General features: G+C 35.7%; 1 long non-coding RNA gene and 1 pseudogene across 2 annotated transcripts in view; both read right to left on the reverse strand.

Moving 5' to 3' along the window:
- Window positions 1-8,684: 8,684 nt before the first annotated feature.
- Window positions 8,685-11,544, reverse strand: LOC146402819 (uncharacterized). Its single transcript, XR_014807896.1, has 3 exons — window positions 11,405-11,544; window positions 11,063-11,171; window positions 8,685-8,845 (listed from the first exon to the last, which is right to left on the reverse strand). It is a non-coding gene; the product is annotated as an uncharacterized LOC146402819 (long non-coding RNA).
- A 1,068-nt stretch (window positions 11,545-12,612) lies between these two features.
- Window positions 12,613-23,652, reverse strand: part of LOC110261398 (ATPase WRNIP1 pseudogene) — a 165,757-nt pseudogene continuing 154,717 nt past the window's right edge. Inside the window, exons 5-6 of the transcript XR_014807895.1 lie at window positions 17,934-18,031; window positions 12,613-13,647 (exon numbers count right to left, since the gene is read on the reverse strand). The product of XR_014807895.1 is annotated as an ATPase WRNIP1 pseudogene (transcript). The remainder of the gene's footprint in view (window positions 13,648-17,933; window positions 18,032-23,652) is intronic.

Consider the following 23,652-nt stretch of genomic DNA (forward strand, 5'->3'; position numbering starts at 1 on the left):
ACAGATGAAATAGTGTTAGAAATATGAGATTTTCACCAAAGATTAACTTACCTGGTTCTGATTATTTTTCACAGTCCTTAATTCCATGTTTAGTGTTTTGAGAGTGAGTTCAAGTTGCTGTTTCATTTAAACTTCATTATATTCCTTTTTTTCTCTTAACTGCATCCTAATTTCTTCATACAACATATTAGCATTTCTTCGTTTCTTCTTGTTTTAAGGTGCATCTGTAGTTAAATGTGCTTACCTTAGAATTTGTTTTGTTAGAAAATAAAAAGTTCATTTTATGATCTGGTTCTTCATACTATACTTCATCTAATATACTAATGAAATGTCTATGTTCTCCATTTTTTTCCTTTCTAGGTTTCATATTTTGTCACTTCAGACTCTTCATAAAGATAGAAATATTTGAAAGGTAGCAATAAAAAAAATCTGCTGCTTAGTTTTAACCAATAGAAATTAGTGAATAGTGCAGGAAAGAAATTTTGAAATTATTCAGTAAAATTAGAGTTGAAAACTACCCTTTTTTCCCACATAGTCATAATTAGTTTTCCATTAGGACAGATAATATAGTTACTATTTAAAAAGAGCTGTTGTTTAGAGACAAGTTCAAAAGCTCACTAGAAATGAAGTTGAACCTTCATGAACTATTACAGGTACCCCTAAATGATTTATAGTGCAAGATAACATCTGTAGATGTCTTTTACAGAATATCCATTTGCAGATGAGTATAATCCAAAATGAGGCTAAGAAGTCTAAGATCTGTTGCTCTATGTTTTTTTTTCTTTTTGTGGCTGCACCTGTTGCATATAGAAGTTCCTGAGCCAGGGATCAAATCCAAGCTGCAGCTGTGACCTATGCTACAGCTGTGGCAATGCCAGATCCTTAACCACTATGTGAGTCCAGGGATTGAACCACATCACCACAGAGATAATGCCAGATCCTTACTCTGCTGTGCCACAGCAGGAACTCCCTGCCCTACCCTTTTTATGTGTTTTCTTTTGCAACACTTTCAACTTATCTTGGTGATAATTACATATTTCATAAGTCATATTAAACCCTTTTTGGAACAAGACAGCATTCATATTAATTAATAAAAAATAAATAGTAACATGTGCCTTCAGCATAGACCATTGAAATTATCTATATAGGAGAAAGATGTTGAATAAATCAACAATCATGTTCCATTTTACTTTTTATTCCATCCACACATATGTTAAAAGTAAAACTTCAAAAATATTTTTTAAAATTCTGTCTTGAGAAAAATGGCCATTTCATATGTCTGTGGGTGGGAATGCAAAGTAATATAATCTTCCTTGACAACAATTCAGAAATATGGATCAAGGAGTTCCTGCTGTGATACCATGTATTAAGGATCTGGCTTGTCTCTGTGCATTGCCAGTTTGATCCCTGGCCTAAGAACTTCCATATGCCATGAGTACAACCAAAAGAGGAAAAAAACCCCAAACAAATGAAAAACAACCAAAATTCAATCTGTTAAATAAGTAATGAGGTTTTCCATAAGGTGGACTTTGGTATGGTCATGAAAATGATTATTTGGAAAAACAAATACATTAAATTATTAGAAGTTTTCATTGTCAAGAACTTACTGTATTTGTTCTAAGAATTCCATACTTCACAATACTAATGATGTTTTCTTCCCTGTAAAACGCTGGAAGGTAAGTTAGCAATTATAAAACTTTTATATATGCATCATGAAAATAAATTAAAAAGTTCAAATATGTCTTCAGATATTAAAACCAAGGTGCTCAGTACCTTAATATACAGAGCTCTCATTGCCACTCCATGTTTTGATACTCTGTAATTTCACTTTTTTAAGTTTATAATGATTTTTATTTTTTTCCATTATGGCTGGTTTACAGTATTCTGTCAATTTTCTACTGTACAGCAAGGTGACCCAGTCACACATACATGTATACATTCTTTTTTTCTCACATTACCATGCTCCATCATCAGTGCTATATTTACAAGAACAATTAAAGAAATGGAAAGTAAGATCAGTGGTCTACAAAAGGAGCTCTCAGAAATAAAAGAAGTGCTGCACTGAAAGAACTGAATCCCACATTTTCAATGACCTAACAGAATCTGCATTCAGAAGAAGAGAAAAATAGAAATAAAATATACAAGTAATCTTTGTAGATAAAGGACCATGCACTTTGGACATTCACTCATCCATACCTTGAACAAATACATATTGAGTAACTATAATATGGAAGGCATGATATTAAGCTCTGCAGCTAAAACAGACAAGATCCCTGACTCTTGTTTAGCTTAAAGTCTAGTAGAAGATAAAGACAAATAATGATAAATTCAGATAGGTACTATAATACAGAGATTGCTATGATCACATAACAGAAGTTGATGTAGATTACGTCCAGGAAAGATTTTCTCAAGGAAGAGATGGCTACACAGAGAGATGAAAGCTGAGCAGGAAGCACTGAGCAGAGGGGGAAGAAGAACAATGAAGACAGTTCTGCAGCATATGCCCACCACTTTCTCCTGCAAACTGCTTCTAGCCAAGACAGAGTAACAGGTACTGATTTACCTCATACCTGAAACAAGCAAAAGCAAAACAAACCAAATACACTACAAAAGATTTTCAAGACAAGAACTTCAGGCAATGAAGGACAATGATCTCTAGAAACACATGTGCTTAGCCTAAATAACATCCCAGGTCACTGCCTTGAAAGAATTTCCAGGCCATGACACAGGGAGAAGGAACTGAAGTGGAGGCCACCAGGCTCCTTGAATTGAACTGATAATGCTGAAAGTTTGGTGAAAGCAAAGCAGATAGATATCACAGGAGAGAACATGAGAGGAGAGGGAGTTCCCTGGTGTAGAAGTAGGTTAAGGATCCAGTGTTGTCACTGCAGTGACTCAGGTTGCTGCTGTGTTGTGGGTTCAGTCCCCAGCCTGGGAAGTTCCTTATGCCATGGGTGTGGCCAAAAAGTGAAATGATTAAAAATAAGTAAGCATTTAAAAAAACATGAAACAAAAATTGAGAGAACCACAAAGAAAAGCAGATAAGTTCACAGTCATACTCTGAGATTTCAATACCCCTCACTTAGTAAGTGATAGAAAGGACAGGCAATTCTGGGTCTTTTGTGCTTCCACACAAACTTTAAAATATTTTGTTCAAGTTCTGTGAAAAATGTCCTTGGTAATTTGATAGGGATTGCATTGAACCTGTATATTGTCTTATGTAGTATAGTAATTTTGATAATAACTCTTCCAATCCATGAGCATGGTATATCTTTCCATCTATTTGTGTCATCTTTGATTTCTTTCATCAGTGTCTTATAGTTTTCAGAGTACAGGTCTTTCGTCTCTTTAGGCAGATTTACTCCTAGGTATTTTATTGTTTTGGATGTGCTGGTAAACAGGATTGCTTCCCTAATTTCTTTCTGCTCTTTCATTGTTAGTGTATAGAAATTCAGTTGATTTCTCTGTATTAATTTTGTATCCTGTGACTTTGCCAAATTCATGGATGAGCTCTAACAGTTTTCTGGTAGAGTCTTTAGGATTCTCTAGGTATAGTATCATGTCATCTACAAATAGTGATAATTTTACTTCTTCCTTTCCAATTTGGATTCCTGTTATTTCTTTTACTTCTCTGATTGCCATGGCTAGGACTTCCAAAACTATGTTGGATAGTGGTGAGAGCAGACATCCTTGTCTTATTCTTGATCTCAGTGGGGATTCTTTCAGCTTTTCACCATTGAGAATGATGTTCACTGTGGGTTTGTCATATATGGCCTTTGTTATGTTGAGGTAGGTTCCTGTTATGCCCACTTTCTGAAGGGTTTTTATCAAAAATGGGTGTTGGATTTTGTCAAAGGCTTTTTCTGCATATGTCAAAGGATCATATGGTTTTGATTATTCAGTTTGTTACTGTGGTATATCACACTGATTGATTTGCGGATATTGAAGAACCCTGGATAAGATTCCTTGGGATAAATCCCCCTTGATCATGATGCCCATCCTTTGAATGTATTGTTGGATGCGGTTTGCTAGTATTTTGTTGGGGATTTTTACATTGATGTTCATCAGTGAAATTGGCCTGTAGTTTTCTTTTTTTGTGATATCTTTGTCTGGTTTTGGTATCAGGGTGATGGTGGCCTCATAGAATGAGTTTGGGAATATCCCTTCCTCTGCAATTTTTTGAAATAGTTTCCGAAGTATCGGTGTTATCTCTTCTCTAAATGTTTGATAGAATTCGCCTGTGAAGCCATCTGGTCCTGGACTATTGTTTGTTGGAAATTTTTGTTTATTTTATTTATTTTTATTTTTTAAATTTTTTTTCACCCCAAAGCAGTTAGGTTTATTTATTTGGTCAACATTAATATTGATACAGGGTTTCTTTTTTTATATAATTTTTAAAATTTTCCCACTGTACAGCAAGGGGGTCAGGTTATCCTTACATGTATACATTACAATTACATTTTTCCCCCACCCTTTTTTCTGTTGCAACGTGAGTATCTAGACATACTTCTCAATGCTATTCAGCAGGATCTCCTTGTAAATCTATTCTAGGTTGTGTCTGATAAGCCCAAGCTCCCGATCCCTCCCACTCCCTCCCCCTCCCATCAGGCAGCCACAAGTCTCTTCTCCAAGTCCATGATTTTCTTTTCTGAGGAGATGTTCATTTGTGCTGGATATTAGATTCCAGTTATAAGTGATATCATATGGTATTTGTCTTTGTCTTTCTGGCTCATTTCACTCAGGATGAGATTCTCTAGTTCCATCCATGTTGCTGCAAATGGCATGATGTCATTCTTTTTTATGGCTGAGTAGTATTCCATTGTGTATATATACCACATCTTCTGAATCCAATCATCTGTCGATGGACATTTGGGTTGTTTCCATGTCCTGGCTATTGTGAATAGTGCTGCAGTGAACATGTGGGTGCGTGTGTCTCTTTTAAGTAGAGTTTTGTCCGGATAGATGCCCAAGAGTGGGATTGCGGGGTCATATGGAAGTTCTATGTATAGATTTCTAAGGTATCTCCAAACTGTTCTCCATAGTGGCTGTACCAGTTTACATTCCCACCAACAGTGCAGGAGGGTTCCCTTTTCTCCACACCCCCTCCAGCACTTGTTATTTGTGGATTTATTAATGATGGCCATTCTGACTGGTGTGAGGTGGTATCTCATGGTAGTTTTGATTTGCATTTCTCTTATAATCAGCGATGTTGAGCATTTTTTCATGTGTTTGTTGGCCATCTGCATATCTTCTTTGGAGAAATGTCTATTCAGGTCTTTTGCCCATTTTTCCATTCATCGATTGGCTTTTTTGCTGTTGGGTTGTATAAGTTGTTTATATATTCTAGAGATTAAGCCCTTGTCAGTTGCAGCATTTGAAACTGTTTTCTCCCATTCTGTAAGTTGTCTTTTTGGTTTCTTTTGGGTTTCCTTTGCTGTGTAAAAGCTTTTCAGTTTGATGAGGTCCCATGGGTTTATTTTTGCTCTAATTTCTATTGCTTTGGGAGACTGACCTGAGAAAATATTCATGAGGTTGATGTCAGAGAGTGTTTTGCCTATGTTCTCTTCTAGGAGTTTGATGGTGTCCTGTCGTATATTTAAGTCTTTGAGCCATTTGGAGTTTATTTTTGTGCATGGTGTGAGGGTGTGTTCTAGTTTCATTGCTTTGCATGCAGCTGTCCAGGTTTCCCAGCAATGCTTGCTGAATAGACTTTCCTTTTCCCATTTGATGTTCTTGCCTCCCTTGTCAAAGATTAATTGACCATAGCTGTCTGTCTGTTTTGGTACCAGTACCACACTGTTTTGATGACTGTGGCTTTGTAGTATTTTTTGAAGTCTGGGAGAGTTATGCCCCCTGCTTGGTTTTTGTTTCTCTGGATTGCTTTGGCGATTCTGGGTCTTTTGTTGTTCCATATAAATGTTCGGATTGTTTGTTCTAGTTCTGTGAAAAATGTCATGGCAAAGCAAATGTCTCTACAACAAAGCAAGATTTTCTGTTTTTCTTTCTTTCATACTTTTTATCTTGCCCACAGCATGTTGGAATTCCTTTTTTTTTTTGGCATCAAACTCTTGCCACAGCAGCAACCACAGGTGTAGTGGTGACAATGCCAGGTCCTTAATCCACTGGGCCATAAGGGAACTCTCCTACTTTTCACTATACCTTTTTTTTGGCCACATGCACAGTATATGGAAGCTCCTGGTCCAAGGATCACATCTGAGCTGCAGCTGTGACCTATGCCACAGCTGCACCAATGCCAGAGCCTTAACCCACCGGGCCACACAGGAACTCCCTCCACTATACCATTTTAAAGTATTTTTTTTACTACAGGATAATATTTTTTATAATTAATTTTTACTATACCTTGTTCTTTTCATTAGATACTTACTTTAGAGGACTGGAAAAAAACCATTCTTTTTTTTTTTGTCTTTTTGCTATTTCTTGGGCCGCTCCCACGGCATATGGAGGTTCCCAGGCTACGGGTCCAATCGGAGCTGTAGCCACTGGCCTACGCCAGAGCCACGTCTGCAACCTACACCACAGCTCACGGCAACGCCAGATCATTAACCCACTAAGAAAGGGCAGGGACCGAACCCGCAACCTCATGGTTCCTAGTCAGATTCGTTAACCACTGCACCACGACGGGAACTCCTGAAAAAAACCATTCTTTTCAGGCAAATATTAAATACTTAAAATACAAAGAATACCTGAACTCGTTTTTTATATAAAATCATTGCATTGGCAATTAAGATTCTATAAAATAGATTAAACAATAAATAGAAAGAGTAACATTAAAGGACAAAGAAAACATACCAATAATAATATGAGCATTAATATTAGATCACACTGACAATGGAAAAGCATTAATAATGTTACTTGCATTATTTCATAGGAAGAAATATATCAAGGGTTTTGTTGTCATTTCCAATAAAAAACTAGCTTTTATGGCACTAAAACCTATCAAAAGTATCACTTAAGACATTACCTGAAAGAAACCCTTTTTAAAAAATCATGGTAGTAGCTTTTTACAGACTAACTCTGCCACTTGCTATGAATTTTTATAAGCACTTTACATGTCTAAAAGGCATTTAATCCCCACAAAATTCTGGGAGGTAGGTAATACATTAGGGACTTTAAACACAGAGAAAATGAGGCACAGAGAGGCTAAGTAACTTGGCCAAGCTCAGACAGCTTTCAGTAGCAGACCCAGAATTCAAACCCAGGAAATCTTCAACACTTGTGTTTCAGAATATGCTGAGAAAGTAATATTCATTTTAAGTGTTTTAAGTAATATGATAGCAAATTAATCTATGTCATTACTCCATGTCTAGCTATAATTATAATTTCTGAATCTTTCACACGTTTTTAAAAAGAAAAAGACTTTAGAAATAGCCAATATTAGAGATCTACTTTCAATAAAGATTTGTTTTTCAAAAGAAATTCATCAATAGGCATAAGTTCACCCATTCAGCTGTTTGTTCATGCATTTAATATATACTTATTGAGCATACAATATGTGTTAAAGACAGTTTTGGCACAGGAAGCATAGTTTTGTCATTTAGAATTTTATTATCCAAAAATAATAATGTGCAATAGACTTTATTTTTCTATTGTATCTAACCAAAATCTTACCCTTTTCCCTGGAATCTAAATAACTATGAAATTAATATAGTTTGATATTTTAGAGTACCTCACAAAACCACAGTTACTCATGATGATACTGTAAAGACACTGTAATATCTAGAATCATCAAGGAATGATTAAATCATATTCAGTAGGGACTAAAGTTTGTATATTTATGATTATATAATTTTTAATACCTATGTATGATAGTATAACTTCTTAGTAATCATCTGTATATTCAATTATTTTAAAATATTACACTTCACAGCCAGTGAACAAGCCCTTAACATAAAACTGTACATGAATTGAAGTATTATGTATAATCTGTTTACTATGCTATTTTAAAGATAATGGAATACTGGAGTTCCCGTTGTGATGCAGTGGTTGATGAGTCTGACTAGGAACCATGAGGTTGCGGGTTTGATCCCTGGCCTTGCTCAGTGGGTTGAGGATCTGGCGTTGCCGTGAGCTGTGGTGTAGGTCACAGATGTGGCTCAGATCCTGCATTGCTGTGGCTCTGGTGTGGGCTGGTGGCTACAGCTCTGATTAGACCCTAGCCTGGGAACTCAATGTGCTCTGGGAGCGGCCCTATAAAAAGGCAAAAAGACAAAAATAAATAAAGATAATGGAATACAATCAATAAGCCTTCTAATGTTGGAAATACAAATAAGACTAAATTGGAGAAACATGTCCTCTACTGAATCATTTCCAACATACAAAAATACCCTAAAAACACCCATCTTAACATAAAAAAAACTCCACTGAACTTCATGTTCCTCTTCAGTTATCATCCAGTTCTCTACCACTTTTCCCAGCAAATATTCTCTAAGGAGTTGATAATGCTTATTCACTCCAGTGCAGCTTCCATGGGGCCTATTTATTGAAACAACTTCCAGTCAAAGGCACTCATTCTCATCTTAGCCATTCAGCAGTGTCCATGTGAAATAGTTGAGAATTCTCTTGCTTTGGCCTGTGTATTATATTATGCTGTTCTATAACCAGAAAAAGCATTCAATGATAATATTTTTTCACCTAGAAATAAAGAATTTGTAGATTTTACTTGCCATCATCCTGAGCTCTTTCACTTAAGTTGCTGTCATCATTCACGTGTAGTAAACCACCAGTCAGTGAATTGGTCTTCTCAAATATGGGTGTAATCATGGGTTCTTTTGATGTCCACTTTTCACTTTCATTTATCCATACTTCTTTCACATGCATGCCAGGACTGGTATTTAAAAAAAAATCCACTATAAAGACAATGTTTTCTAATAATTCCACTGATAAAGAATAAAAAATGTGTAAAATTCCTACTCTTACCCACCTTAAGTAATTTACAAACTCAAAAAAACAGGTATGAAGTACAAACAATATGCAAAGAAATACAAACTCTTGCTTCAAAGACATTTACAATTATGAAGACAATGTATAAGAGTTCACATACAAAAGTTTAAGTGAATGTAAGGAAGGTTTTAGAGAAGAGGTGAAATAAGAGAGGAGGTCATGAGGGAAATAAATGAGTGAAAATCTTTCTATTTAGAGATTAGAATGTGAGCACAAAGAATAGGCACATGATATCTAGGTGTTTCCAAAGCACTTGGAAGGAAAAGTACAAAATACATGGAAGCAAGTAGAGAGATGAGTCTGGAAAGAAATTCTGAAGAACCTCAAATATTGCACTAAAAAGCTGGAGTTCAATACCAAAAAGAAATGATTCAGACATGGAAGTAATATTTAGATTTTTACTATATTTTCTTTGTTTCTAAGTATAATAATGCTTAATTTAAGTAATTTTTTTAAAAATAGCACAGTGCACATATAACTTGAAAGACGCAATCATGGAAATATCTTGTGGGGGGAAATTTACTTTTATAACACCCATATGTTGTGGTGACAGTGACACCATTGCTGAAAGAGTTACCTCATCCTTCCCCCACAAGCCAAAATTTGGAATCCATCCACAGACATAAGTGGCTTTTGGGAGTTGCAGGATCCAGCACCAGACACTAAGGGGCTTGGAGGTGTCCTGCCCATCTGTGCATTGAGTAACAGACATACAGAACAAATTCCAGCCTTGGACCCAGCCTGCCCCATGAACTTGTTCCAGCCACTCTTAGCCACTTCCAGAAAGCCCATGGAAACATTGTCTTAGATAATCTCCCATAGATTAGGGAGCCTTTGTGTAAATCCAGGTTTCCAGCAGAGAAGTCTCAGCACACCACTGGAATGAAAAAAATACGTGTTTGGACACACTGGAGAGGGCATTTATTAAAGACAAGAAGAGGTAACTGCTACTTGAAAGGCAAAGACAGCAATGCTAAACTTAAAGGAACATGAAAAATCAGGAAAACATGATACCATCAAAGGAACACAATAATCTTCCACTAACTAATCCCAAAGGCATGAAGAATGGCATTCTACATGATAAAGAACTAAAATAGCCATTTTAAGGAAACTCAGTGAGCTACAAGAAAACACAGAAAGACAACAAAATCAGAAAAATAATAAACAAAATGAGAAAGTTAACCAAAAGATGGAAATAATAATAAAGGGCCAAATGGAAATTCTGGTGACAAAGAACACAGTGAATGAAAGGAAAAACACAATGAAGAGGGCTGACAGCAGAATGGATTAAGCAGAAGAAAGAACCTATGAATTCAGAGACAGGAACTTTGAAATTATCCAGTAAGAGGAAAACAAATGAAAAAAGAAGGAAAATGTGTCAAGAAAGCCTACATGACTTACCAGGTACCAACAAAAATAACAATCCCTGAATTAATGCAGTTAAGACAGGGAGAAAGTTGAAGACAGGGATATGAAAATATAGAGACATGCAAAGACAGAGAGGTGAAAAGATAGGGAGAAGGAGTTTCCGCCGTGGCGCAGTGGTTAACGAATCCGACTAGGAATCAAGAGGTTGCGGGTTTGGTCCCTGCCCTTGCTCAGTGGGTTAACGACCTGGTGTTGCCGCGAGCTGTGGTGTAGGTTGCAGACACGGCTTGGATCCAGCGTTGCTGTGGCTCTGGCGTAGGCTGGTGGCTACAGCTTCAATTTGACCCCTAGCCTGGGAACCTCCATATGCCACAGGTGCAGCCCAAGAAATAGCAAAAAGACAAAAACAAACAAACAAACAAAAAAAAGGTAGGGAGAAGGTGGCAGAAAGATTACAGAAAAAAATGACTGAGGACTTCCTATTTGGTGAGAGATTTGGACAGCCAAGTTCCTAAAGTTCGTAGATCACCAAACTCAACATAAAGAAATCTTCAGCAAAAGACATTATAATCAAACTGTCAAAAGTCAAAGACAAAGAATCTTAAAAGCAGCAGGAGAAAAGAGGCTTGTAAATTGTAAGTGAACCTTTAAATCCCTCAATGGGTCTCAAGAGAGTAGGATGACATATGCACAGCACTAAAAGAAAAAAAAATGGCAACCAAGAATACTCTACCCAAAAAAGTTGTCTTTCAAAAATAAAGGCAACATTGATTTCCCCAGACAAACCAAAGTTCATCACCACTAGAACTGCTTCACAAAATATGCTGAAAGAAGTCTTCAAGCTGAAATGAAAGGAACCTAATTAGAAACATTGAACTTATTTAAATAGACATCACACTGGGAAAGGTCAGCATACAGTCAAATCCAGAATACTCTAACACTGTAATAAGTAATACTTACACTATTATATCCCTAGTAAAATATAAAATTTGTTAACCATGAACATTAGTTCAAATTAGAATGGGTTTTACAGGAAAATAACAATAACTTACCACTAAATATTGATATAGCTTACCTGTCAGAATATACATTGTCCAGAGTAGGAAACTGCTGGTTATTAGTCCCTGACCCACTGCTGAAATAATCTTCTCTCATCAGCAGCATCACATTTGTTTTCTGATATTGCCATTACACTCCTTCTGTGCTGCTCCTTTTCTTCTTGGACCTTTCATGAAAGTCTGACACTGAGGATAACTGTTATTACATTATTCATTATAAAGACTTTTTGTCTTCATTATTTATCATTTGGCTCAGATTTTGGTCTGGTTTTAATTGCTAAATATTTTTATGCCTACTTCATCATTACAAGTCATTGAAATTTTGGAAATTCTATTTCTTTCTGTCTGAGGAAAAGAAATAGAATTTCCAAAATTTCAAAAAGAACTTTCTTAATGTTGTGTTATATTTCTTATTCACATCCTGTTTCCCCTGTCTGACTGGTAGAGATAGAGAAATAACAAGGCAAGGACACAGAATTTATCCTCTTCTGACTTTACCGCCTGGATTATCTATTAATCAGCCAGATTTAGAAGGTGTGATGCTTGAGAACAAAAGGGAAACATTCTTCTTCCCACACTAAAGCTATTCTTCCTCCACTGTCTTTTACAATCCTTTTTTAAAATTTGTGTCCTGAGGATATCATGAAAGTGATGATGTTCACTAAAATACATGAACCAAAGTTGACCAAACCAGAAGGAAAGAGTGAAACTGATGAACTGTTAGTCAGTATGGAATTCTGGAAAATGAGTGCTGTTTCCAAATTTCATACCCAATAACCATAAAATCTTACAGATAGAGGGTACAGAAGTAATTATCTACTTTATCCATACTATTTACTGATAATGGGAATAAAACCAAGAAAGATAAATGATTTGTCTAAAGGCCCTGATGTAGCATTCCCTAGCATTTTAAGGCACCAAGAGATGATACAATTCTGTAACACTGAATCTGATAAATTACCAAATAAACTCATTAATCAGGTTAACTTACTGTAAAGTTACTTAAAGTGTGACTTTGGTAAAGTAATTCAATGTCTTAATTGGGGGTAGGGTTCATCTCCTTTTTCTTTTAAAGAAGAATATCACCAGATTTGTCTATCTTTAAAACTCAGGACACCTATTATACAAAAGAGAAAACAAACAAATTTAAAAAATCTATTGCTTGAGGAAAAAAGCTCAATACACCTTAATACTTAGTTTTCTCTTTTGGAGATAAATACTGATCTTTTTGTTTTTGCTGAGGGTTTATATTACCTATATGATAAAATCATGTATGTCAAACCTTACTACATTTTATGAAACAACATAAAGGTCTGACAACAGAAACATCTGAAAGTGGTAATTAAATAATATGTAAGAGTACATATATTTCTTATTAAAAATATTTCAATATTGGAATATTTGGAATTCTAAGTTCCAAGGGACTGAGTAAAGCAGGTAAAGCTGCACATATTAAAACACAATGAATAGATTAGAGTAAATAAATGTTTATGTCCCTTCTTTCAGTCACTGCTACCTTCTCATTCTATGGAAATGCAGTTTATAAATATTTAAGCAAATATATTTTAAGTGGGAAAAAATCCTCTAGCTTATATATTTCTTAAGCAAATTCTTCAGTGCTTATTCTGGCTCAGAAGGTCACATGGTAGCTGAATTAGTTTCCCAGTCCATATGAAAGACTGACAGAGACTTGGGATGGTTAAGGAACAAAACCCACGAAAATATGTTCCTGAACTCCTTTTATTTAGATGGTGAAAATAGATTATTTTTCACCAATTACATATTTAGATGACCCCGTTTTATACATAAGCTATTTTCATAAGGGAAAAATCAGAATGGATTGGAAACTGATAAAGAGGGAAAAAAAGTCATAACAAATGAACCTCAACCTCCTTTTGAAGTTGAATTTTCTCTTGTTCTAAAACCAGGAACTGTATGTTTAACATGCCTACCTTACTCTTAAACCTTTTCATATGTTGCTGTAATTCTTCATTTAAATATTCTTTGGATGTTCTGTTACTGTTCAGTGGAGAACTCCCATTTTATAATTGGGTTCCATGTGTCTATTATTTTTTTAGCACTGCATTTATATGCATGCCATATGTTCTGGATCCAATCTTGTACTGGTTTATTTTCTTAGAAGTTTTTGTACCAGCAGAAAAATAGTGATTTTTTTTTCTTTGAAAAATGGGTTTCATCTCCTTGGAGCAGACAAATGGCAAATCAAAAGGGCTTTTGCAATCACTAGACTGAGGCAGATCTAGAAGAAGAAGAACAAACAAAACCTAAAGTCAGCAGAAGGAAGGAAATCATAAAGATCAGAGAGGAAATCAATAAAATAGAGATTCAAAAACCAATAGAAAAAATCAATAAAACCAAGAGCTTGTTCTTTGAAAGGGAAAACAAAATTGACAAACCTCTGGCCAGACTCACCAAGGATAAGAAAGAGAAAACCCAAATAAACAAAATACGACATGAACAAGGAGATAGCTCAATGGATACTGCACAAATACAAAAAAAAAAAAAAAAAAAAAAAAAAAAAAAGAGAGAGAGAGAGAATTCTGTGAACACTAACATGCCAACAAATTTAACAACCTAAAAGAAGTGGATAATTTTACAGAGACATACAGCCGAGCAAAAATGAATCAAGAAGAAACAGATAAGTTGAAGAAACTGACCACTAGAAATGAAATTTAATATGTAATTAAAATAAGCCTTACAAATAAGGTCCAGGACCAGATCCTTTCACAGGCAAAATCTACCAAACATACAAAGCAGAAATTATACCCATCCTTCTTAAAATTTTCCAAAAGACTGAAGGAACACTCCCAAAACATTCTATGAGCCACCATCACCCTAATATCCAAACCAGACAAAGAATACTAACAAAAAAGGAAAATTCTAGCCAAATACTTTTGATGAATACAGACAAAAAAATTCTTTACAAAATTTTAGCCAAGCAAGGCACATAAAAAAGATCATACACCATGACCAAGTGGGATTTATCCCAAGTTCATAAGGATGGTTCAACATAACCTGAGCCAATCAACATCATATACCCCACTAACAAAAGAAAAGTCGAAAAACACATGATCATCTCAGTTGGTACAGGAAAAGCATTTGACAAAATCCAACTTTCCATTCATTATAAAAACTCTTACCTACCAAAGTGGGTAGAGAGGGAATATTTCTTAACATAATAAAAACCATTGATGACAAAATCACAGCCAGTATAATTACACAAAGGAGAGAAAGCTGGCAGCCTTCTTGCTAAAATCTGGAAAATCGAGGATGCCACTCTCACCACTTTTATTCAACACACTGTTGGAAGTCCTAGCCACAGCAATCAGACAAACAAAAGAGAAAAACAAAGGTATCCAAATGGAAGAGAAGAGGTAAAATTGTTACTATATGCAGATGACATGATACCTATATAGAAAACCCTAAGGATGCCACATAAAAACTACTCAAACTGATCAACAAAGTCAGCAAAGTAGCAGGATACAAGATTAACATTCACAAATCAGTTGCATTTCTGTACACTAACAATGATATACTAGAAAATGAATATAAAAAATAGCTTGTAAAATTGCACCCCCAAAATTAAATCCCTAGGAATAAATCTGGCCAAGGAGGTTAAAGACTTATAGGCTGAGAGCTATAAAACATTAATCAAGGAAATTAAATAGGATTAAAAGAAATGGAAAGATATCCAATGCTCCTGGATTGGAAGAATTAATATCATTAAAATGGCTCTACTACCCAAAGCAATCTACAGATTTTATGTGATCCCTACCAAATTACCCATGACATTTTTTACTAAACTATAACAAACAACCTCAAAATTTATATGGAACCAGAAAAGACCTATGATGGCCAAAGCAATCCTGAGGGACAAAAAACAAGCAGGATGCATAACTCCCCAAAACTTCAGACAATATTACAAAGCTATAGTAATCAAGTCAGTGTGGTAGTGGTACAAAAAAAGACATATGGACAGATAGAACGGAATAGAGAGCCTAGAGATAAACACAGGCACATATGGTCAATTAATTTTCAACAAAGTGGGCAAGAATATAAAGTGGGAAAAAGAGTCTCTTCACCAAGCTGTGCTGACAAAACTGGACAGCTGCACATAAATCAATGAAACTAGAAAGTACCTGCACACCATGCAAAAACAAACAAACAAACAAAAAACTCAAATGGCTTAGAGACTTAAACATAAGACAAGACACCATAAAATTCCTAGGAGAGAATATAGGCAAAACCTTCTCTGATATACAAATGGTTTCTTGCAACTCACTAGAACTAAAAACAAAAATAAACCACTGGGACCTAAATGAACTGACAAGCTTTTGCACAGGAAAGGAAACCATAAAAAAATGAAAAGACAACCTATGGAATGGGAGAAAATAGTTGCAGATGATGCAAATGACAATTGGTTATTCTCTAAAATATTCACACAACTTGTACAATTCAACAGCCAAGAAGGAAACAATGCAATTGAAAAATGGGCAGAAGGCATAAACAGACATTTCTGTAAAGAAGACACATGGATGGCAAATAGGCACATGAAGAAATGCTCAACTTCACTATTAGAGAAATTCAAATCAAAACTACACTGAGGTACCACCTCACTCCAATCAGAACAGCTATCACTAATAAGTCCACAAGTAACAAATGCTGGAAATGGTGTGGAGAAAAGGGTAACTTCCAACAGTATTGTTGGGAATGCAAATTGGTAAAACCACTATGAAAAACAGTGTGGAGGTTCCTCAGAAAAATAAAAATGTAACTACCATATGATCCATCAACCCCATTCCTGGGCATATATCCACACAAAATGTTCACTCAATAGATACATATACCCCTATGTTCATTGTAGCACTATTCACAATCATCAAGACAGGGAAACAACCTAAATGTCCATTGAGAGATGAATGGATTAGAAGATGTGGTACATATACACAGTGGAATACTACTCAGTCAAAGACAATGCCATTTGCAGCAACATGGATGCAACTAGAGATTCTCACATTAAGTGAAGTCAGTCAGAAAGAGAAAGACAAACACCATATGATATCACCTATATGTGGAATATAAAATATGGCACAGATGAACCTATCTACAGACTCACAGACATGGAGGGCAGACTTGTGATTTCCAAGAGGAAGGGAGAGAGAATGGGATGCATTGGGAGTTTGATGTTAGTAGATGCAAACTATTACATTTAGAATGGATAAGCAATAGGGTCCTACTATATGGCACAGGGAACTATCTCCAATCACTTGTGGTAGAACATGATAGAAGATAATTTGAGAAGAATGTATATGTGCATATGGCTGGGTCAATTTCCTGTACAGCATAATTTGAAAGAACATGGTTAAGCAACTACAATAAAAATAATATAAAAAAGAGCATCCACCTCAACCAACAGTCTACAAAATGGCATACTGCTGTTTTTCTCCATTCAATAACACCAATCAAAAACTAAACAAATAGTAAACTCTCTTTTGCTTATGCTTGTAAATACCTTTGAAAGCACAGATACCAACAATAATATCTAACTTATTTATGTCAAATCTTTCAACTAAATTTGGCAAAAAATACAATTAGGAGTAAGGAAGACTGTGAGAATTTCAAATATTTTAGTTTCCTTTCCAGAGTTAAATTTGTATTGCAAAATTTACCTAATCTGGATGTTTGTAAACCCTTTATTCCTACTGTCTCATTAGCAACAGAATTTTTCACTCCAACTCTAGGGGGAATGGGTTTGGAAAAGAGTTGATTAATAAATACCATACACATGATACAATCTGTAGTTGTATACTACAGATTATCAATATACTACTAGTATATTGCTAGTTATCAATACTCAAGATAAAAATATAAGAGTTTTTACTTTCAAGTGGGGATTTTTTTTTCAGGAGAATCTAAAAGGAAAAAGGGACATATAATCAATTATCTATAAATAAGAAAGCCAGGTATACATTTATGCAGAATTAGTACCATGTGGAATCCTCATACTTGGCTTTGGCAATAATATGTTAGGTTTTGGTGTTTGTTTTGGGGGTAAGTTAGGACTGAAACAAGACAGAAACATGAATCCATTATAGACCCCCAAAGAAAAAAGGGGAATATAGGTTTAACAAAACATGCAGTTAAGATTCCAAAAGGAAGATTGCATTTCAAATTATTTTACAATAGAAAAGTATACATTTATCAATGTGAACATGGTAATTGATGAGGAGAAAAGTAATCTCTAATCAGAGGAACAAATCATTACTCAAGAAGATAAAGTGAAAGCTGATGGTAAAAGGCAACAGGCTAAATTTAATACAATATGGCAGCATCACTGATACCATCATACCCCCAGTGTTTATCATATTTTTCAATTTATCCTGTAACTTAGGAAATACACAGTTGTGATGACAGTTCAGTTGAATGTATAATTCATTTCTCATCAGAAAAGGTATTATGAATTGATTAGCTTAGATACACACTTGTAGAATAATAGTTCATAAAAATATTCCTTTTTCTCCATACCCATGTTGGCTTCTGGTATGCCTCTATTTCGTGGATCCTCTGGTTTAGGCACTTAAAATTTCTCAATCCATTCATTCAAGAAGTTATATAAAACAAATCTATGAAATAATGTATAGTAAGTTTTCAATATTGAAATATAATTATCAAAAAGATAAAATAATTTCAATTGTAACAGCATTATCAGATGTTAAAGTTCTTTTATATTTCAAAATCAGTCTAGCATTTATGGAACAAACCCTATTAACTTCCTTTGTTTCCAAAATTAATTTGGTTTGGTATATCATGCTAACTGTGAAAAAGATTTTTGTGAGAACTGTCTTTAAAAAATTACCATTCTGTCAATTTTCTACTGTACAGGAAGGTAACCCAGTCACACATACATGTATACATTCTTTTTTCTCACATTCTCATGCTCCATCATAAGTGACTAGATATAGTTCCCAGTGCTATACAGCAGGATCTCATTGCTCATCCATTCCAAAGGCAATAGTTTGCATCTGTTAAGCTCAAATTCCCAGTCCATCTCCTCCCTAAATTGTCAGAACACTGTAAACCAGCTATAATGGAAAAAATAAAAATCATTATTTAAAAAAAAGATGCACATAACTTTGCTGATAATTATAGCATCAGATCCTGCAGGATGTGATTATTAAAGTCGGTGGTGGGAGTCAGGGGATCAAATGACCTATAAAAAAATCACATAGGTCAGGAGTATACCCCAGATTAATTAAATCATGACCTCTGGTGTTGAAAAAAAAATAGCTATCTTAAAAAAAGCTAGTGCTTCCATATTCAAATTAATCTTATGTGCATAACAAATACCAATACAACATACATCTTTGATGCCTGATAGTTATGAAGAGTGGCTGTGATTTGCCCCAATTCTAGCACCTCCTCCTGCTCCATTGTCTGGAGCAGCAATGATCTGATTTTGTTTCAGTGCAAATACACCAAAGAATTTATAAGGCCATCTCTTAAATTTATTCGTTAACTCCAAAATCATCTACTTAATGCTTTTCTTTCCTCTCTCCTTCCTTTTACTATGTCCTTTCCTCTTCAAAGGCAGTCTCTAGATCTGTGGTCTGAATTCTTCCCCTTCTACATTCTTTTTATGGATCATCCCCACCACTTCCCTTTTCCTCTTTGCTTGTCAGTAGTATCTTACATGGATAATTCCTACTTCAATTCTTCACTTCCCTCTGGCTAGAAACATGGAAAGAAAAACAGGAGTTCTTTGTGGCCCAGCAGGTTAAGGAGCAGTGTTGTTACTACAGTGGCTCAGACTGCTGTTGTGGTGCAGGTTCCATCCCTGGCCTGGGAACTTCCCTGTGCCTTAGGCATGGCCAAAAAAAGAAAGGAAAGAAAGAAAAACAAAATAATGCTTTTCCTTGACCATGTTATGGCTTGAACTACCCAATCAATGGCTTGTCTCCCAGATTTCTCTCACCCAAGTCTACAACCTGACTACTGTGAATGTGGCCTGAAGATCAGTGACCTGGGTGTCCCTTGAGAGCTTGTGAAAAATGCAGAATCCCACACCTGCTTCTCAGAAGATGCATTTTTACAAGGTCTCCAGGTCACTCAATAAAATTTGAGGATATCTGGTCTATATGGAGTCTGCTTCTGCATTACTTCAACTTGATTTATCCTTCTGAAATCTAGTCTCAAGGTTCTCACTGCAACACTTCCCCAAACCTCAATCTACATTAAAAGTTATACATTTCTAATGGCCTCTTTTTCAGGATACAGCTTCCTTGATAGGAATAATGCACCCTGCTCTCTTCTTTCCAATTATCTCCTTTTGGTCCATTTGACATCATCCTATAAAGCAGCAACATTTCCTATGACATTAATGTATATACGTTTACAGTTGAGCACATATGTCCATGTCCAGCCATGGAGGGTAACACTGCGCTGCTTGACCAGGGACCGCCATCCTGAATGGTTTCCTAACAATGAGAACTGTAAGAGTGAGGATATTTTGCTGTTCCTCTCTGACAAGTTCTCGTGTTGGGTATTCATGTCACGTTTCAAATACCCTCCCTTCCTTTTTCTGAAGAACTATTTTAATTTACCATCTTCCACCACAGCCCCCAGCTTCCTTTTCCTTTATTTACTCCCTGCAGTCTCTCTCTCGTTCTTCATTCCTCTTTTCCTCTTTCCTCTTTACTTAGCTTGTAGAGGATCCTAAAATGGAGCTAATCGTTTAGCTACTTAAACAGGACTCTGAATTTAAACTCTTGCTGACACCTGATAAGCCAAGCAACTTCATTTCATTTCTTGCCTTTTTCCTCGCTATGCATTCAACAAGTGCTTTTCTTTGGCTAACAAAACTCTGACTTAATGCACATTTCAATGAAGGATAAACTTCAAAACACGTAACTCTATAGTCTCAAAAGAAAAAAGTATATTTTTAATATATATAAATATAAAATACATATAAACATATAAGCATATTTATTTATATATATTTCTTTAAGATGTATACCTGATATAAATTTAAAATATTTCAAAAGAAAGAAAAACTTTTAGTACTGAAATAACATTCTTGGCATGAAAAAGAAATCTTGGAGTATTAACACTGTTGAGTATAAACAGAACATTGTAGAAGCTGCTTCATTTAGGTAAATAAGAGCTTAGAAAGACCTATTGTTTGATAAAATTTTATTGGTGGGAAAAATAGTTGAATAGCAAAAGTAACAGCAAGGTATAAAAAAACTTTTATGTTTAAATAATAGCAAGAAAATTTAAATATAGCTATATAATTCTTCAAAAAAGTATAGTAAGATTAATGAAGGAGGAATAAGAACATTAATTTGTTAATGTTCCAAATGTTACAGGCCCTTATTATGCATAGTTTCTTTTCTACATGCAACAATAATAAAAATGATCATAAGGAGGGGCCAGGCTGGGGTCCCTGGTGCTCACCCTTGGCATCGGGCTTGGGGCACTGGCAGGGGTCCCCAGGTGGGGCTGGAAAAAAAAATGATCAATCACAAGGACATTTACCCCACTTCCTGATTCCTGGTCATTCTAAGATGTGGGAGTAAAATGATAAACAGAGGGAACCCACTCTTCTCTGTCCAGAAGGTCCCTTCCCTAAAACTTCACATGACTGGCTCCTTCCCAACCTTCAGCAGCTCTTGTCATACTCAGATCTTTTCTAATGACCTCATTTCCACCCTCACTTCCATCATCTTCCAAATCCCTTCAATGTTGTCTAACCTAATGTTCTCCATTTTCTTTATGTGAAGAACTTACAGTGACTTATAAAGAATGATCTTTATACTTGTTTTTCTACTCCTGCCACTACAGCCTAACTCCTCAGCTGGTATACTCAGTGTGTACCAGGCACATAGTTGGTATTCAATAAAAGGAATTTATTTAAGGTCAAAACATTTAAAATCTTGAGAGTACTATATACCTATAGCAGATCTATATACCTATACCAGGCACATAGTTGGTATTCAATAAAAGGAATTTATTTAAGGTCAAAACATTTAAAATCTTGAGAGTAATATATACCTATAGCAGATCTCTGACAATAGTCTACTGAAACTTCACATACCACAAGTTAGAAATCCACACTCCTATTCTAACTTTCCCATTCTTAACACCACTATCGTTTTATTGTCCTTCAGGTTTTAAAAAGTATCCTTGGAGTTCCCATGTGGCGCAGTGGTATAAGGATTGGAATTGTTAATTTGGCAGCTTGGGTTGCTTCTGTGCTGCAGTTTGATCAATAGCCCTGGGTCTTCCACATGCCACAAGTGTGGCCAAAAGGGGAAAAAAAAAAAACCAAGGAGACAAAAAATACCCTCAACATTCAGTAAGCCACTATTTGCCTCTGTGATCATTTTTCCTTTTCTTTTTCAGCAGCACCCAAGGCATAATGGAGGTTCCTGGTCCAGGCTTCAAAATCTGTGCCACCACAGGGACAATACCAGATCTTTAAGCCACTGAGCCATAGCAGGAACTCTGCCACTCTGATCATTTTTTCTTACATTTATAAACTGCATCCTTTACAGTTTACAATGTGTTTTCCCATTTTTTACCACAACTGTTCACTATACTTACCTGAAAAGTATGAAGCAGTACCATTTTTATGAACAAGGTCACCAATACTCAAACAGGTTAGACAAATTTTCCCAAGATACCAAACCTAGTAAGTGATAGAACCAGGATGTTACTGTGTCTTTGGACTTCAAGCACAGCACTATACCACTCTGCAGCAGCTACCTGTATCTAAGAGATTAGGCCCTTCTTATCTCTCTCAATAGCTGTCACCAGAGAACAGTAATCATTACTTTATCCTTGCATTACTGAAGGTACAGCTGCCATAAAAGGACTCAGTGCATGCTACTTTAACTATCCAAAATGGTTTGTACTCATTAAAACATCTCTACACCAAACTCTTGTTTTCACAACCCTGCATATTCATTACTATTCCCATGGTTTTTATTTCTCTTGATAGGTTCTTTACAGATCTAGATCTAACTGATAATCCAAATGTAGTAAAAGATTTTAAGTCTCAGGCACTATCTTTTCAAGGTGGAAGTTGTAAAAAACTACAGTTCAACCTATTTATCTCTGAATTGCACTAGGAATTTTACACATCCATGTACATCAAAGAAACATAGATTTGGCCATAGACTGACCTGGAATAATGCTTTCATTTTTAGATAAACTTAAATTCAAAATTCAAACCTAGACATTATAACTTCTTAGTCTTGCTTTTGCACTATACTACACTGGGGGTTCATTAGGTGAATCTTGCAAATTAACAGATGTGCCCAATGCCATAGTATTATATTTCACATATAATTATTAATTACTGACTAAAATAGCTAATGAAAGAAATATGATGGGTAAATGAAAGGTGAGAAAGTAAAGGCAAAACACTCTCTCTCTTATGTTTTAACATCACTAGTGCTTATATTTTAAAATAATAATACCAGTAATAATAAAGTACCTCAGAATCCCAAGGTGATTGTAAATCTTACTCTTCTCCCACTCCTTTAATTTTTTTTTTTTTTTTTGCCTTTTAGGGCCTCACCTGTAGCATATGGACGTTCCCAGGCTAGGGGTCAAATACGAGCTGTAGCTGTCAGCCTACACCACAGCCACAGCAATGCCAAATCTGAGCCGCATCTGTGACCTACACCATGGCTCATGGCAATGCTGGATCCTTAACCCACTGGGCGAGGCCAGAGATTGAACCTCCATCTTCATGGATGCTAGTCAGATTCATTTCCACTGAGCCATGATGGGAACTCCTCCTACTCCTAATGCTGACAACGCATCTATAAAATGTAATCACAGATACATTAGTGAGAACATTGAATACTATGAATTTTATTTTATTTTTTGTCTTTTGTCTTTTGTCTTTTTAGGTCAGCACCTGTTGCATATGGAGCTTCCCAGGCTAGGGGTCCAATGGAGCTGTAGCTACCAGCCTACATCACAGCTACAGCAACACCAGATCCAAGCTGTGTCTGTGACTTACACCACAGCTCACAGCAATGCCGGATCCTTAACCCACTGAATGAGGCCAGGAATCGAACCCACAACCTCACGGTTCCTAGGCAGATTCATTTCTACTGCGTCATGATGGGAGCTCCACTATGAATTTTAAATACACATAAAAGTCTGTTTCCATTCATGAATATTTCATGAAGCATGAAACAAATTCAGAAGGTGGAAGAGTCTCAGGAAAAGA

Source organism: Sus scrofa, chromosome 6 (genome assembly GCF_054392235.1).
Source record: "Sus scrofa isolate SSC_HxYL_T2T_F1_AM1 chromosome 6, Sscrofa_HxYL_maternal_Yorkshire_Landrace_v2.0, whole genome shotgun sequence".
In the NCBI taxonomy this organism is placed as follows: Eukaryota; Metazoa; Chordata; class Mammalia; order Artiodactyla; family Suidae; genus Sus; species Sus scrofa.